Consider the following 17,391-nt stretch of genomic DNA (forward strand, 5'->3'; position numbering starts at 1 on the left):
CTGCTCCACTTCACTCTGCACAGAGACCCCCAACTCCACACAAAAGCAGCTGCCAAAGCCCGTGAAAAGTGATCAAATTATCAAGAACTTGACCTCACAGAGGGGGCAGAGTTTTGGGGGAGAGGCCTGTAACAAACCCAAACCAAGGAAAAGCCTGGAAAAGTGGGGGGGGTGCGTGTAGTGTGCTTGAGAGAAATTCCAAATGCTAATAGGCTTTCTACATAGAATAATTTGATCAAGGGGCATTGTTGCAAAAGAGTTCAGACACACACGCTGCTTCACACACACACCCAGCAGCCTCTTCCTCCCCACGCTTTGCTCTGTCTTAATGCTTTGGGGGTGCATCTACAAGACTTGAAAATTAATTTCAGGCCACATATATCTGCGTGCACACATACACACATCTATTTTGGATCATTTCTGTTTTCTGCTACCTCCCACTTGCCCCCAGGTTCGCACAAGCCTGCTCCAGTTTGGTTTCTGGCCATTTGCATGCACGCACACACACAATTGCTGAGGGCAGGAAAAAAGAGTGAATCATCATTAAAACTCCTAAAACAACAAGCAAATTAGAAAGATAAATAAAGCAGCAAACATATATAAGAGGATACCTGTACGGAAGCAACGCGGGGAGCTTTTCTCACACGCCAGCAGCCGCAGACAACTTCATTCCCTGAGAATCTTGATCTTTTGGCTTCGTTTTCTTTTCCCTTGTTTCCAGCTCTCCGGACTTCTCCTCCACCTTCTTCTTCTTCCGTGCTGCTCCTCTTCGCCTCCCAGCTCCCAGAAGTCTTTGGAAGTCATTTCTACTTTCGGTTATCTAGCTTTATGATGGCTTGATAACACTCATACAGCTAGATAACCAAAGACAGAAACAGCCCTCCCTCTTCCGAGGCGTCTTCTTGCTTTCCTCCCCTCCACTTTTCCTCTCTATCTCTTTTCTTTTTTTTTCTCCCCTCCTCATAAAGCTGGATTCAACTTGGCGGGGGTAGAAGAAGAAAAAACAAGACTGGCGAGGTTTGGATCTTTGATCTGCCATCGAGAAAGCAAAAAAAAGGAGGAGAGAAAGAGATAAAAGAAAGTGAAACTTTTTTGGAAGACGAGAGAAGCAAAAGAGCAGCGTTGCACTTATTTAAGAAGGAAAAGCGGGAGAAGGACCTGCTCTGCAGGTTATGGCTGGCAGAAGTCACCCATTGCTGAGTTCTGACTATCTGAAATGAGGCATATCCCTTGGGGGGAAGCAGCTGGTTTACATTCAAATCACACCCTGAGATATTGGGCTGATGTCTCGCCCTCTTTCTACTGACCAAGTTCTATACTCCTTTTCTGATGCTAAACACCCTTCTTTGGGAAGTGACGTCAGCAGGGCTGGCAGCCAATGGGCGGCCTCGCATTCAAATCACCTCTCCTTCCCGCCTCTTTTGCTCTTTCCCTCCCACGCCTCCCCACCCAACACACATTCCGCCCCTTTCCTTTTAGGCAACAATATTTCTTTGAAGTCTGCCATACGAACCCCCAGCCCTCTCTCCCTGCCTGAGTTAAGGCCTGCAACACAACCCTGTGCCATTTCACTTGGCAGCCAGCCCCATTGAAATGAACGGGGCTTCCTGCAACGCACATTTCCTCTTTTCTGGGGGGCTCAAAGAAACCCACTGCGTGCGTGGCGGGTCTTGATTTTGTTCAATGGGGTCTTCCAGTCTAAACCGTGGGTGCCGCAAATTAAGATCAGCCCCTTGACTAAGGGTGATCTAACACCACTTTGTTGGGAGGTGGGGGAGGCCTGGGATTTTGCAGACTCTTGGGGGGGGGGGATGAAACCAGATCATTTTAAAATCACTGGGGATGGAGAGGATTCTTGCACTCCAGAGCACGAAAGAGGAGCCCTTCTCACGTCCCACGGCCCGATCCAGCGAAAGTTAAGCCCTATGAAGTTCCCTTGAGTTCACTGGGAGAGATTTAAACACTTGCTAAAGGCTGCAGCAAACGTGCCCGATTATGCCCGATTATGGCCCCTATTCCATACATGTTTAAATCGTCACACTGAGCTATTAGCATGGGGACACGGCTTCTTCTTAGGTTGGAACGCGCAGGACAGCAGTCATGCTTGAGATTAAGTTCCAACGAGTTTTTGTGGGATTTTATTTTTATTTTTAGTAAAAAAAATACCCAAACCCCAGCCAATACATCTCTCTTGTTGAACCCCCCCCCCCCCCAATGTAAAGTGTTTAATGTTGTCTGGATTCCTGTCTCCCAACATGTTTTTATTATTATTATTATTATTATTTTAAAAAAATTAAAATTAATGCAGAGACAGTTTCCCTCTTGAAACAAACATGGGCATGGCAAAAATGTTTGGGCAGCTGAGTTTGGGGAGCCTAATCGTTCAGTATATTTTCTCCTCTTAACGATGCATTTTTCCCTAGAAGAATTGAAAATGGAAAACAAGTGCCTTGGAAAAAAATAATTCCCCAGTTACGAAATATGAATTATCTCGTATTTTTCTATGGCCTCCAGCCTCTCACTTACAATGCACACACATTGCAGCACGCCCTTGGCTCCAGCACTCTATCAAATAAGCACCACCCAGAATTAGGAGGCGAGATGATTAAAATAAATAAATGGTTTTATCCCTTTCTTCTCCTCGTAACGCGTCTTTGCTTTGATCTGCTGTGTGTGGAAGACACCCGCCTCACCTTCAGCACCAACGCCTCGCTTCTCAACGCGTTTTAACACACTGGAGCGATCGACAACGAGCGATAGGCAACGTGCTCACAGATCAAACAATACAGGCATTAGAAGCGATTACTGTCTGAACCGGCATCAGACACAATCTCTCCCTCTATCGGTTTCCAAACGGTCCCCAAACCGAGATCAGATCCGGAAATGCAACGCGAAGCACGTTTGATTGAAAACGAGCAGAGAATGAAGGGGAAGGTTAGAAGCTTGGGCAAGGGAGCAGCACCTAAGGAATTCTAGAATAGCGAATCAACAGCCTCGGATCCACCCTTTCTTCCGAAATAAAGGTAGCATCCAACAGGCCAATGCCAAGCACATTTTCAGTGGAACTCCTATACATGCCTACTCAGAAGGCAGGCCTTTTTTTTAGCTCAATGAGACTTACTTGCAGGTAAGTGCAGGCGGAGGACTGCAGTTTAAATCACAGCAGGTTACTGATCTCAATGCACCAAGGTATATATGTGACACATTTCCACAGAATCCTAGAATTACAGAGTTGGGAGGGTCCACGAGGGTCATATTGTCCAACCCCCTGCAATGCAGGAATCTTTTGCCCAACGCGGGGCTCCAACTCACGACTCTAAGATTAAGATTAAGAATCTCGTGCTCTACCGATTGAGCCGTCCACGCCTAAAAAGCTTCTAACATCACCTCCAGATCACATTCCCTGCATGGAATTCTAGATTGCTGCTAATCTCAGAAGGCGGCGGAATCTAACTGACTCCACAATCCTGCGTCTATTTACCCAGAGGTAAATCTCACTGTGTTCCGGGAGACTTAGGTTGCGACCCTTAATCCCATTTTCCTGTAACCCAAAACTCCGCTTGAATTCCACAGGATTTACTTCTGAGGATATCAACTTGTCTCTGGATAGAAATGCTTAGGGTTGCGCTGTTAGGAAGTGAGTGGGTTTAGGATTGCAAGTCCAAATCGGCTGATACCCAGGCACTAGGCTCACCCTTATGCCACTGGGGCGAGAGAGATCAACAAGATTCTCCACACACTGGATTCCATTCTAGCGCGCATTCCCAAAAGCAATCCAGCCTTTTTGGATCCTTTTTCTTTTTTTTTTTTTTTTTAATGTTTGGGAGAGTGACATAGATCTCTGCTTTTAACAATTTTCAAAAGGCTGTCTTTCCTGTTTTCCTATCGCTATGCAGGCGCGCGCGCACACACATATAGCAATCTAATAATTAGATAGATTATATTGGGTAAGGAGGGTCTTTCTTATCTCCGGGCTCTTGACCTGCACAAAGCACCAATGGATATGATCTAATAGCTTATTCTACTTCAAAAATTAAATCAACATTAAATAAACATTCTCGCGTGATTTTTCCCCCTATAGATTTAAAAAAAAAAAAAACTAGCTACAAGGCTAATGGCTAGTTTAATAAACGGCCTCGGAAGTAAATTCCTTTGATTTCATCAAAACTTACTTCCAAGTAATGTTAGGAATGAAGCTCTAAGGAAACACTAGAGTTCTCTGAATACCCCCAGGCAAAATCTTTACGCACCGCCTTCCAGGTACAATGGAAAAGGGACCTTAAGGGGCACTCAGACCATTCCGTAGGTCACTTGAACCGAAACACTTAGATTGAAATTAAGTCAGCGGAACAGGTATCCACCGAAAATCCTGACTTTGTCCATAAGTCGTAATTTCGGAGGAGGTCCACGAGGTCCGGTGTTCTAATTCCAGAACCTTTGAATAAACGGTGGGGTTAGATTTCAGGGACTACGCCCTCCGCCTCCATCCCCCCCCCCACCATTTCTTGGAGGAAAATTAGGCTCCTTCACTCTCCCCCACCCTCCGTTTTCTTTTAATTTTGACTCGGAACAAACACGCTTTAAAAACACCGCTCGTCCTTTCGGAAGAGATTTGCCCACCTCCCCCCCCCCCGAATGGTACGCGCGTTGTTGCCGTTTGAAAGGATCTGATTGGGTGGGACTGAGAACGTGTGGATCAAACCGGAGTGAAAGCAGTGAATGGGATCTGACTTCAGATCAGAAGCAGATCTGCAACTCCCTCCCCTCCTCCCACGGCCTAAATCCAGTGTATTTGCAAGACAGATTGTTTTAAAGGGCTAATCTTGAATTCGATTTCCCTGGACTAGAAGACTGGTGGGAAAGCGGGGGAAAGATACTGAACATTGAGAATTTGGGGTTTTCAAACAAAACCCAAATATTACTGATCCTCTCCCCAGGTCCAGGGGGAATTACCGTAGATTTTCCTAAAAGAAGGTGTGGTTCTCTTTAGTAAAGGGTGATTATCCGTGGCTGGCTAGTACGTCCCTCCGCTTAGTACCCATCCCCAAAATTCCACGTTCTCGAACGCCATTTCCCAAATGCTCACACTTCTGTATAGAGTCTTAATGTTCTGCGCCTCCCCTTACATATTTCCGTGAAAATATAAAACCTTTCCGCCTGAGTCCATGTCTGTTGCCTGCAGGGCCCGGCACCTTTGCAGGAGCGAAATAAGCGCTGCAATGGTGGGAAAGGGTGTGTGGACGATGCTCTCTCAATTTATTTTATTTTTCGTGTGGGTTGCAAGAGAAGGGAAGGGAAGGCCCATCAAGTTCCGAAGATTTCTAGCGAAAGATGTTCGGAATGACGTTCTGGGTTCCACGGACGTTCTATTCTGGGGTTTGCGATTGAATCAAGGATGGGGAACTGGTGAAGAACACACACACACACACACACACACACACACACACACACGGTGTTACTGGACCCCAACTCCCATTAGCGCCAGGCATCGTGGAAAGTGGTCAGGGATGATGGGAAATGTAGTCCAGGAAGGATCTGGAAGGTCACCGGTTCCCCTTCTCGGAATAAAACGAGACGCCCCCCCCCCCCCCCAACCTGGCCTTGTAGAAACGCGCCGCTCGTTTCTGCCTGTACTGTTGTTGTTGCTTCTCCTCCTGCGTGGAAAACAGAAGCAGGCATCTCAAGGCCAAGCGCGCGATATTTCCTCCAGCGCCTGAACAGGATGACCGTAAAACATGCAAGGAAAATCCTTGCATTCATTATTTCTCTGTGTGCAAATACGCAGAAGCCACTTGGACGAGCTGATTTCTGCCCCCCGCCCCCGGCTCCATCACACAGGTAGCTTGCAAGCTAGGCAGACGATTCGATAACCTAAATCCAGAACCGATGGGTTCTGCCACAGTCAGAGTGTCTTAGCCTTTAAGGTACTACAAGACTCTGTTTTTGCTGCAACCGGCAGACATGGCTACCCCTCTGCAAGCATGCTAAATCTAAAACGTTGTCGTTACCATTAAGAGTGTGTGTGTGTGTGTGTGTGTGTGTGTGTGTCACACACACAGAGAGAGAATGGCGTAAAACACCTATATCGAGCCTATTGCGGAATATTGACTTGTCTCCTCTAGTCAGTATTCTATGCATCTGCCCGTACAGTTGAACAGTGTGTTTCAAATCGATGCTAAATGCCACAGGATCTCTCTGCTATGGGGAATGGCTGTTCTACGTGTGCGTTGAATCCGGTTAAAACAGATTTGTTAGCTGAGTGGGTGGGTGGTGGAAATAAAGAAAGAAAGAAGATATGGGTGGATGGATAGATAGAATATTGATAGGACAGAGAGAGGGGGTGAACGACGGGTAAAAAGAGGGGAGGGAGAGATGAAAGGAAGGAAATAAGGAATTTAAATATAATCTAAATAAATCAGATAATCCCTGTATCAAACCACTATTCCCAGAGGGGGGCTTCGAATCCACGGAACACGAAGAAGGAAAGGAACCAAGGAACGCAAGAGGCGACCGGATCCGCTTTTGCCTGGTGCTAAGCTACTAGCCAGCCTGGCCAAGCAGTCATTCATGTCCCATTTCTGTCCAGCAATTTCTTTCCAAACCCCCACCATCATTCAGCAGGTAGGCTAGCTTTGGCCAGGCCCGGGGTAGTCTTGTCAGCAGCCTTAGGCCTAACGTGCTAGTGCTGTCTCGCGTTACGGATCCTCCGAGAGGCTTTTGGAAACTGGGAGCACGCCAGCCTTCCCGCAACCCCAGCGAGAGGTCTCCTCCCTCGGGTCTCCGGCTGGGAAAATGCGGTTGGGTACTAACTCTGCCGCGGAACACAATTCCCTACTTCTCCACCGGCTGCCCAAGAATGAAGTGTTGCTTAAATCCGAGGGCGAAGGCACTGGCCAAGGTGCTGGAAGCTAGCTTCCCTTAACGTGCCTTCGTTGCCGCCACATATTTGCATCATCTGTTCACCATCTCTCACCCACTCGCCTCTTGCAAAATAAAATAAAATCTCTTTAATGCCCCCTCCGCTCCCTCCTTTCTAATACAATGGGAAATTTTATGGTAAGGGACAATAAACAAATAGCAAAATCGTGCATCAGGTTACATAATAAGAAATTCTTCCCCAACCTTAAAAAAAGAAAATACTAATCTAGGTATAATCAGCCTCTGGCTAGAGCTATTTGTAACGGATGGAAAATGAACGGTCCCCTGTTAAATAAATATTTTCCCCCTCCTCGGAAATTATAAAAGATGAAGAAAACTTCCAGAGCGGTGGCAACCCTCTTAGTGTGTTGTTGCAGAGGGTCTGGTGCCATCTTAGAGACTGAAACTGCACCCCTAAACCCACTTATCTGGGAGTAAGCCCTACTGAACTTGGGAGGTGTACTTCTGATTAGAAATGTATAGGATTCCACTCTAACAAATCGATTCAGACTCGTTCACTCTTCCACCAGATCATCAAAGCTAGATGCAATTCGACTCTAATTGAAATAACAAGTCACAGCTATTGGTTGTTTTACAAGGATTGTATTTAAGGTGGTTGCCAACCTTCCCGAAGAGGGCTGCAGACTTTCTTTCTTTTCCCTGGCCTCCAAGACTTTGGTAGACTGCAGGGTGCCAGTCTAACAAGGCCCAACTCGGATCCATCAAGCGTCAGTACAAAGACAGAGGCTGCAGCCACGTCACCGCCATCCCCTACCTAGGAGTAGTAGGTGGGAGAAGATTTCAAGCGCGCCACTGAATCCAAAAGGCATCTTTCAAAATCCCTCCTACACCTCAGACGCGTAGCTGAGCCCGATTCTGGGAGGTGAAGAATGGCTCTTCATCCAGCCCAAGAGGAGAGCAATGGGTGGAAGGCGGAGAGGAGATACAGGGATGAAAATGATGGCGAAGAGAGAGAGAGAGAGAGGAAAGAATCTACAACCCCACTTTCTGGGAATGTGCCCCACCGCAGCCAGTGTGGCTGCTCTGAAGTGAACGGGTCCGTGTTGGAAGACTGGACGGGTCAGATCTTTCCAATACTGGGGTGCCATTCAGGAGAAATGCTCCCCATCCCTATAAGCTGTGAAATGGGCCTAGGGGGCATGAGCTTTGGCTCCCTTCTAACAGAGTGAGCTTTGTGCTCCTGCAAAGGAATGCTTTAAATGTGGGGATTTAAGGGTGGCGGGGAGAGGGAGGCGTGGGGAGGGGAGGGAGGAAATCGCGTGGAAGTCCCAACAGGGAGCCATGTAACACGGCTGTCTGTCTGTCGGTGCGATGGTGCAGAAAAGGCAGGCCGAGCTCGCAGTCGCCGGGGCCGCAGGCTCGCAGAGGGAGCAGGCTCGGCAGCTACCACGCTCACATGGCGGCCGCCAGATTTCCCCAGTGATATTTCTCCATTCCATCCCTCTCCCTCCCTCCCTCCAGCATGCTTACACAACCCCCCTAGGCTGACTGTGTTCCACACCGTGTCGTTATTTCAACGCCCAAAAGCACAACACAGAGAGAGACGCACACCAGAGTAGGTTTTTTTTTTTTTTTTTAGCGTGGCAAAATCATAACACAGAGAGAGAGAGAAATCGTGCCTGGTTTTACTGAGATGAGCATTTTTAAAAAGGCTCCCAACCAGCCAGCTAGAAAGAATCGTAGCCCCAATCTCACCGCACTCGCTTTCCAAGACATTCAAAATTAAAGAAGCCCTCCTGCTCTCCTCTTCTCCAAAAAGAAGAGAGAGAGAGAGAGAGCGAAAGAAAGAAAGAAAGAAAGAAAGAAAGAAAGAAAGAAAGAAAGAAAGAAGAAAACTACACACATCATCTCTCGAGGCCTTCCCCCTTTTTTTTACGCCTGAGCATCTCTGACGTCAGGTCTTCTTTAATTAGGGGAAAGTTATTTTTAGCCAACCTCGAATAACCACACACACGCTTCTTTGCTCGGTGGACTCAGTCAGGTGAATCTCCTGGTTTGTGCTGGGTCCCCTCACCTCTCTCTTTGCCAACTCCGCACGGCAGATCCCGAAGGGTTCGGAGGAGGGCATTTTTGGAGAAATAAGAAGCAGGCTGGTTGGGGGGAAAGTAAGGGCGGTGAACTGGGAAGCCCCGCTTTGTCGAGTAATTAAGAATCCCATCATGAGCGGTGTAAACGCGGCCGCTCAAGAAAAGGAGTAGAAAGCTGAGGGAGAGAGGAGGGCCAGAGTGTGTTTGTTTTTCTCTTTATACTGCCTCCCAAACAAGCGTCGGGGGGTGAGAGGACCGTGATCTAGACAGGAATGCAGGTCCTTTGAACGTCTGGCCTGTTTGGAGGGGCGCAACTTAAAATATCATATGCTATATCCCCAGGCACACGCTCAAGGCTGAGGCCTAATCGGTGGAAATCGTTCTAATTCACTATTATTATTTTAATTGACTCTGAAAAATAAGAGGAAGAAAAGGAAGGTAAGGAAGGAGAAACGACACCTAATAAAATGAAAGTTAAGCAAAGGCAATAAATCCAAACGCACTTGCATTCGCTGCTATCTAGATATCAATGCAGCGGCTGTAACTTGCAATAGAAAATATATCCAAGTTCCGCCCGCCCCCCCACGTTAGTTAGGGTTTCTGCCTCCAATAACAGAAAATTAAAGGATTCCTTCTTAGCGGCTGTCCTCATTTCGGTAATGTATGGTAAGCAATGCTTCTAAATGGGATGCTCTCTAACTCTGTGTTTTCAAGGCCAGACATCATGCAAAAAGTGCAATTGTTGTTTGTGGTTATCATTATCATTCTCTCAAAAATATCCACCGTAAGCCTGGGATATTTCACACGTGTCTTGAAATCCGTTACTCTTTAATATATATAAATATTTTGCACCACGGGCATCGAAACACTACAGAACCCATTTTGTTTGTTGTTAAGAGAATTTGCAATATTAACCATCCCATGCAAATCTCACACGCTCACCACAAGCCCACGGGCCCTTCGAAAAGAACAAAGCCTTTTGAAATAACTGGTGGATGCCCATCTTCCTAAATGCCCTCCGCTTAAATAATAGTCTCAGAAGTGGCTTTTACAATAGCGAGCATTTGGGAGAAGTGGATCGATATCTTTCTAACGCTTGGTAAGGACCAGCTCAGAGCACCTCAGTAACTATGTGAATGTCCAAGAAACCAACAACTCGTCCCCTCGTTTCTACAGCGCACCTTGGAAACAAATCCATAAACGTGGAATATAAGCCTGAAACTTAAGGCCGTCCCCAACAGTGGACTGAGGCAGCTTCCTCGGGTGATGAATTCAGGACAAAGACACCCAAAAATGATGCATTATTAATATAATTCTTATGTAATAATTATTTAATATAATTCTTATTTACCAGCACCATCATCGCTAGTGTTAGTGCAGTTATTACTTTCTGCTGTTATTAAATGCTGGCGATGAACTTCAAGGCCTCCTCGCAACACTCTTAGTTCCAACAGCCCAAGAACCTAAGACAGACAGACGCACAGTAGACTCTCGGAATACCTTGACTTGGCAAAGGGTGGTAGCTAACTTAGCTTTACTCAGAGTAGACCCATTGAAAGCAATGGGCCTCAGTTAGTTCATCCTCACTCACTTTAATGGCTCTACACACCCAGCAGGACTAGCATTGGCTACAACCCATATGCTATCAGGGGATACCCTTAATCTGGGACTGCGGGAAGACGCCACCGCCACCACGCTCCTCAACGGCAGCGAAACGCAGCTACCCGATCCATCCGCGTGCAAGTACAATCCAAGCAAGCTTTACTCGGGAGCCAATAATCACGCACGGCGCGCAGCGTGTAAGGGGATCTCAGCCTCGAACAATTCCACCCACCCCTGGTTCCTTTGGCTCCCGGTACGCAACATCCCAAGAGCCCAGCTACTTCCCAAAGCCATGGATGCCTACCTATTTAAAGCTTTTTCCAGCGGGTGGGAGCAAACACACCCTCGCACGCAGACCCGGCTTTGTCAAGATCCAAAGCTTGCAACCAAGGAAGGCCTGGGAGGACTTCTTCCGACACCCTTTTCCTTCTTCCCGAGCGCCTTCTTCTCTCTTCCCTGCGTTCCCACGATCTTACTGCCCTTCCCCAAACCTGCAATTCACACGTGCTCGTCTTCCTTTCCTTCTTTGCCTCGTTTGCTTATTCAAAGAAGCAAAGGAAGATCAACTTTCTCTTACAGAAGGCGGGAGAGATATTTCTTTCCTCCCCCGGCACCCTCGATCGTTCCCAAATCCGTTCCCCTTCTGCCCCCCACCCCCTCAAAACGCCAACACACCCCCCCTGAACGCCCCTCCCCACCTCACGCCAGACGCTGTTTCAAAGGCGAGCAGCGCCATCACTCCATAGCCGTCTCCACCGCCTCTAACCCAACCGAATCCCCATCTCTCTTTTCTATGATGGTGGGCCCAAAACCCCACAGCCTTTAACGCCTTTCCCCGTGGTTGTGGGGGAGAGAGAGAAAAGAAAGGCAGACAGGCAGGATTCTCAGCGAAGAGCAAGCAAGATCAGCACTTACACGCGGCAGCTCCAAGCACGGGTGATGGAGAAGGCAGGCAGGCAGACAGAAGAAATCCGTGGCCAAGAAAATAACAAGAATAATAATAATAATAAGGAGAAGAAGAAGGGGCGAAAGGCGATTGGAGCTGCTGCGTAGCTTATTTCCCAGCCGAGGATGATCCACGGCTTCAGTCTCGCTGTGTGGGCCTCCTTGGCCGGCCCCCCTTTCCCCCTTCTGGCTCTGAGGGAGCGGAGAGAGGGGTGGAGAGGAGGGGGATTTAAGAGAAGGAGGGCGCCTCTAGCTGGGCTTCCTTCCGCGCGCCCAGCCAGCTCCTCTTAGCTCCAAAAGCTCTGGTCGTTTTCCAAGAAAGCCTGGTCTGCTGGCAGGCTGGGTGACGTCAGAGCAGCAGCGTCTTACTCGAGCCAATCAGGGGCGGCTGGAGGAGGAGGAGGAGGAGGAAGAGGAGGAGGAGGGGGAGAAGCGAGGAGGAGGGGGAGGGGAGGGGGCGCTTGGCCAGGCTTCTCCACCGAGCAGAAATCTCAGCCTGCCCTCCCTCTCTCAGCCTGTAATTAAGACTCCGGTGGAGCTCCAATTAAAAAGGGAAAGTGGCTTGTGGCTGGGCGGGGAGGGGGAGAGGGAGTCCATTCTGATAGGCTTGCATAAGGACGGCCTTTTGAAAACAGCTCAGGCAGGCTTAGAAGAAGAAAACCAACACTATACCCGCCCACCTGCCCCACCAGCCCCCCACCAGTCCTCAAACACTCCTGGATAGGGGAATGACCAACGGGGTGGAATTCTGGGCAGGTAAAAGAGGCGTTTTTTGGGGGGGGGATGTTTGGTTTTGTCGCATTCTTTGCAAGGCGTTGAGAGAAGGTATTGTGGGACTGGGGGTCATGGGGTTTGCTGAGCAGACCCCCAAGTTTTTCCGCATCTTGGGATGGGGGATTGAGTAGAAGAAAAAGTATTGGAGCGGGAAGGATATTGATCATAGCCTTTTTGACATAACTGATATTTTTGTGACAGTGGTTAGGTGACCCTCTCTCTCTTCCCCTCCTTGTTGCCTTTATAGCCACCCATACATCCTGTCTGTCTGTCTGTCTGTCTGTCTGTTAATTCTCCTGATGATAGATGGGGTGCGCGCCATAGGTCGGTAACCAGATGGGCAGATATGGCAAACCAGAGGAACAGCTCGCGGGCACGTTGGATTTGCACCTGGATTCTAAGAAAACCTCTTTCCCCACCCCACATTTCCAAACCCAGAGAGCCTCCCTCCCCAACTTCACCCCCCCCCCCACGGTGGGATCTGAAAGCCAGGGAGGAAGGGGGTCGCCCTAGAGACCCTCTTCTCTACTGGCCCCCCGCTTTCTGCGCTTGCCTCTCTCTCCATACCACTCTTTGCCCACCGTGGTTACCTTGCCTCGGGCGCTGTCCAAATGCTGAAACCCAGCCCCGCTTTTTCCCAGCCTGCCTTCTCCTTCCATCGCGTGGATCCACCTTCCCCCTCTATCTGTCTCTCCATCCCATTCCAAGCGAATTAGGGGCCTTGAAGAGGCCAGGGAAAGACCAGCTCTCTATCCGAGATCGGGCAACTTCGCCCTCCTCTGCAGCGAGGTAGAAGGGTGGGAGGCTGCGGTAGTAAAGCGAGGGGGAGTAACGGGGAGGTGAAGTCTCCCCCTCCCCTCCCTCGCCCCCCTCCCCTTCCCCCGCCCTCTCCCTCTGTCGTCTGCTTCCCAGGACCGCCGAAGCCGCGGGGGAGGTCTTGCCGCCTGAACTTGCCAGCGGGGTCTACCCCATCCATCAAAATCCAGACAGACAGACAGGCCAAGTTCATGAGCAATCAGTTTAACCCCTTGCAGGCCATTCCTGTGTTGCGCTGGAACAGACGACACCCCACCCCCCCAATAAAACCGACGGTGCGAGGCGGTGCTCTGTTTAGGTGAATGTGGGCGTGTGGACGTCTGAATTGGAATTCGAGCATTTGGAGCCTTAAATCAGTTCCTTCCCGTTTTGTTTCTCTTCTCTCTCTCGTCTTGATTCCACGTCTCCCCCCGCCCCGTGCTTTCATTAGCCTCGAGCAACTCTAGTCGCTGTCTTATTTATTTATGTATTTGGATCCCCTCCCTTTTTTATAGTAATTGCAGCTGCACTCCTATAGCCACTTATCTGGTCATAAGGCCCACTTCATAGGACTTACTTCTGAGTAGACCTGTCTAAGCTAGCACTGTACACCTGTTATTATTGTTTTATCTCCAAACGTCTTGTTTCTCTCTCCTGCTCAGCCTTCTGTTATGTGATGAATTTATTTTCCATATGCACACAAAAAATAATCTGCATTTTTCAGTATGCTTCGCTTAAAAAAAATATTATTATTATTTAACCAACCGTTGCTTCTGCAACTCTTTTCTCTGGGCCATTAATGTTTCCCAACTTGGACTGTAGACTCAATCTGTGCATATATATATATATATATATATACACATGCATATACATATATATGTATATATATGTGTGTGTGTGTGTAGATAGATAGATAGATAGATAGATAGATAGATAGATAAATATACGATCACACAACACGGGATAATAAAGAGGCGCTATGGTATAAAACGTTGAAACCACAAGAACAGGTATTCAAACCTTCGCTAGCAGTAACCAAACTTCGGAAGAGGCAGCTATACAGTAGATGGGATAGCTACAAAAATCTTGCTGATCGCTTCTGATTTCTGAACGGGAAAATACAAATTTCCATTTAGAAGATGCTCCGAGTATCACTGCGCTCTCTTAGAAAACACCAGGCCCTGCCACGATTTCTGTCTCATTTTGCTTTACGACAAAGGGTCGTATTTTATTTTTTTAAAAAAAATAATAAATAAATATTTTTTAAAAAAAAATAAAATAAAAGCAACAACAGCAAATGACATCCTTCCTTTCCCCCGGAAGTATCTGAGATAGCGTTGTGTGGGTTAGATTTAAACTCTCTCCGCGAAAGGATGAGCACTGAAAAATCATTGCGTAACTGCGGAGGAAACGTCAGCCAGCAGTTAAGAGAAAATAATAGTAATAATCCCCTTCCCGACCTACTGCCGTCTCTCCGTGGCTGAGTTTATTTGCCCTAACAATTAATTCGCCAGAGACGAACTTTTCACGTTAACAGCGCTTCTTTATTTGGAAACCTTCGCGTTTCCTATTGAATTAGCTTTGCTCCGTTGGCGCTGAAATGAAGGCGCCGAACCAACTTTTTGCCCGGAGTATTTTCTCACCAGCGCAAAGAAAAGTCCCTCTCTGGCTTCCCCCTCCCTCTTCCCCCCGTACATTTCTTTTCTTTCATTTTTCTTTCTCTCTCTCCCTCTCTCTCATTCATTATTTCTTTTTCTCCTCCTTCTCCTTCTTCTTTTTTAATTCAAGCACCCGGGGGGTGGACGTGCCTGGCAGTTCAACTACTTCCAACCCCTTTTGTCCCGCCCGCCCCGGGGGCTCCATTGTAGCCCTATTGAGTGAAGTTTCTGCCAAGGCAACTTTCCAATGGTGACCATGGTGCGGCGGGTGTGTGCTGTGTGTCTGGGTGTGTTTAAAGGCACACACCACCGGGGACCTCGAGCGCGAGGAGTCGGCGTGTGTGTGTGTCTGTGTGGGTCGACCTTTGCTTGTAAAACTGCTCTGGGCTTTTCGAGAGGGAACAGATGAGCGTTGCAGGAAACAATTCGCTTTGGGATTGCGTGTGTGTAATCTGTTTAGATATTGATATAGACACACAAGCACACATAACAGATAAGAAAGTCATAAAGTCAGGGCTGGGTGTGCAATCTTCCTATTTTTACTGCAAGGGGTGTACTCTGCTAAACTCACAAAAGGAAGGATAATAGCCAACTAATATATCATAGTTTCTATACGCATCCACACAGGGTCCAGGGCAGAGCTGGTCCAGCCCACTACGTTATCTAGTGCGCCAGGAATCTACTACCACCATACTAAGATCTCTGAGGACGATGGGGAGAAAATTCACAAGTTATCTGCTTCTCACGGTCAACCAAACCCTCTCAGTCCCCAACCTCTTTCCCTAGCCCCCATACGAGTAAATGAACGTTTCCTCCATGTCCTCCCTTGTGTGAAAAGGAGAATATCGGACTGCGATCCGGATTAACGGTGTGCAAATATTACTCCCAGCCTTAAAAAAACAAAGAAACAACAAATTGTTGTCCCTCGACTTTCCCCTTGCTCCATACGAAGCACGGAGAGTTCATATGGAGCTGAAGGAAAAGGCTCCCATATATACCTTACATCCCAATTTTTAAAGCGGGTCTACACTCTTTTTTTTCAATCAATCAATCAAAATCCTAAAGGAGGAAATTACTATATTGTCCCTTCTCCTTCCTGCATACAAGGTGCTGTAAAGTCTCTCCCCACCCCCAAACACACAGATAATAAGTTTTTGCCTAAGAGAGCTTCAGATGGCCTTCATCTATGGAGACGGAGAGGGGCACCCCCCCTTCCTAAAAAAAAACCCTAGAAGTGACCGACAAAAATGTGCCAATGAGTTGCCCAGAGCCAGGATCCAGAAGGGTGTGTAGCGAGAAAACTCTTCTTGACAATCCAGACAGAGTCAGTCAACAACCTTAGAATGGCTTGTGTTTCACACTCACACACCCGCGCATGCACAAACACACAAGCGTGTGTGTGTGTGTGTGTGTGTGTGTGTGTTCCACACCCCCTCCTCTAAATCCTAAGACTCCCTAAACGGAAGGAAGGAAGACACGTGTCCGGGGCCACTGCGGCAGCCCAAGTCAATTTCAGACAGTAAAAGGTCAGAAATTCCACTACAGGACTTGTGATTTGTTGTGGTGGGGAAAGCCCCCCACCCACCCACCCCACCATCATCATTTATATTCCAGGTTGAAAATTTAGCCTTCTTCTGTACCCCCAAGACAAACACCCCCAGATCTCCGCAGCTCCTTAGCCAAGAACCCTTCTAAAAAGAAAGAAATGAAGAGTCATTTTCTGCCCTCTCTACTGTGTCTTAAGCAAACGCCACGCGATAGGAACCACGGTGACCTTACCTTGCTGGAGAGGACTTGGCGACCCCGTCCGCTTTGCTGGGTCTCAGCTCTCGATCTCTCTTCCTAGGGGGGGGGGGTATCCCCTGAGCGCTCCCCCTCCCACAAATGGAGGGTCCTTTTTAGAGCTCCCTCCCTGCGCTCCTCCGTCTCTGTGTCTCTCTGTACAACTGAAGCTCCGTCGCTCGTCTCCCGAGCAGAACAACGAAGGCTGATTTCCCCCCACCGCCCCTCTTCCCTCCTCACCTCAGAGGGAGGCGGGAGGACGAGGAGGACTGCGGGGAAATGTCATTTTAGGATGTGGGAAGCCTGTAAGCAGGGGCCATGTGGGGCCAGAGCACCCCACGTAGGTCTATACGTCACCTATAAAAAGCCCCCGGCGCCTCCTTTCCTCCGAGGCTCCTGGCTGTCGATGCTCGCCTAATAAATATATGAATATCTATAATAACAAGCCTCGTCGCTCTTTTTCCTTTCATTATAAGAATAAATGGGGGAGAGAAATAACTTACAGACTTGTGCTGAGGAAGGAAGACAGGCAGAGGTTGGGTGAGTGATGGGGAACATCGCTGAAATATTTGGGGTGGGCGGAGAGGGGCGATAGTTGGCCCCTCCAAGGATGGACGGTCCGCAGACTTGGGGGAAAGTTTGGAAAGAGAAAAGGGAGAGGAATCCCAAGTCCTCCAAAAGGCAGGAAGAAGAGGCGGCGTGGGTCGCAAAAGGCGAAGAGGGGAACTAGGTGGGGGGAACTCTCAAGGATGGGGGTTTCTCTCTTTGCCCCACCTCGAGAGAGAGGCGGGGGTCTCCGTCCATCGAGGGGTTTATTCCAGCCCTCCTACTAGCCTAGACTGAAGAACCACCGCGAGAAAGCTCCCCCG

The 17,391-nt window shown here is 48.4% G+C and overlaps 1 long non-coding RNA gene across 2 annotated transcripts in view; it reads right to left on the bottom strand.

Annotated features, from left to right (window-relative positions):
• The window catches only part of LOC310663878, a 95,839-nt gene extending 79,005 nt beyond the window's left edge, over nucleotides 1–16,834 (bottom strand). The window contains exons 1-2 of one of the 2 annotated variants that reach the window (XR_014504607.1): nucleotides 16,520–16,834; nucleotides 612–1,032 (exon numbers count right to left, since the gene is read on the bottom strand). This is a non-coding gene — a long non-coding RNA (uncharacterized lncRNA). Of the gene's footprint in view, nucleotides 1–611; nucleotides 1,033–11,483; nucleotides 11,792–16,519 lie in introns of those variants that run through there. The other variant, XR_014504608.1, reaches the window with a different exon arrangement.
• Nucleotides 16,835–17,391: the final 557 nt, after the last annotated feature.

This window comes from Podarcis tiliguerta (assembly GCF_965153285.1).
Source record: "Podarcis tiliguerta genome assembly, chromosome: 14".
Taxonomy (NCBI): Eukaryota; Metazoa; Chordata; class Lepidosauria; order Squamata; family Lacertidae; genus Podarcis; species Podarcis tiliguerta.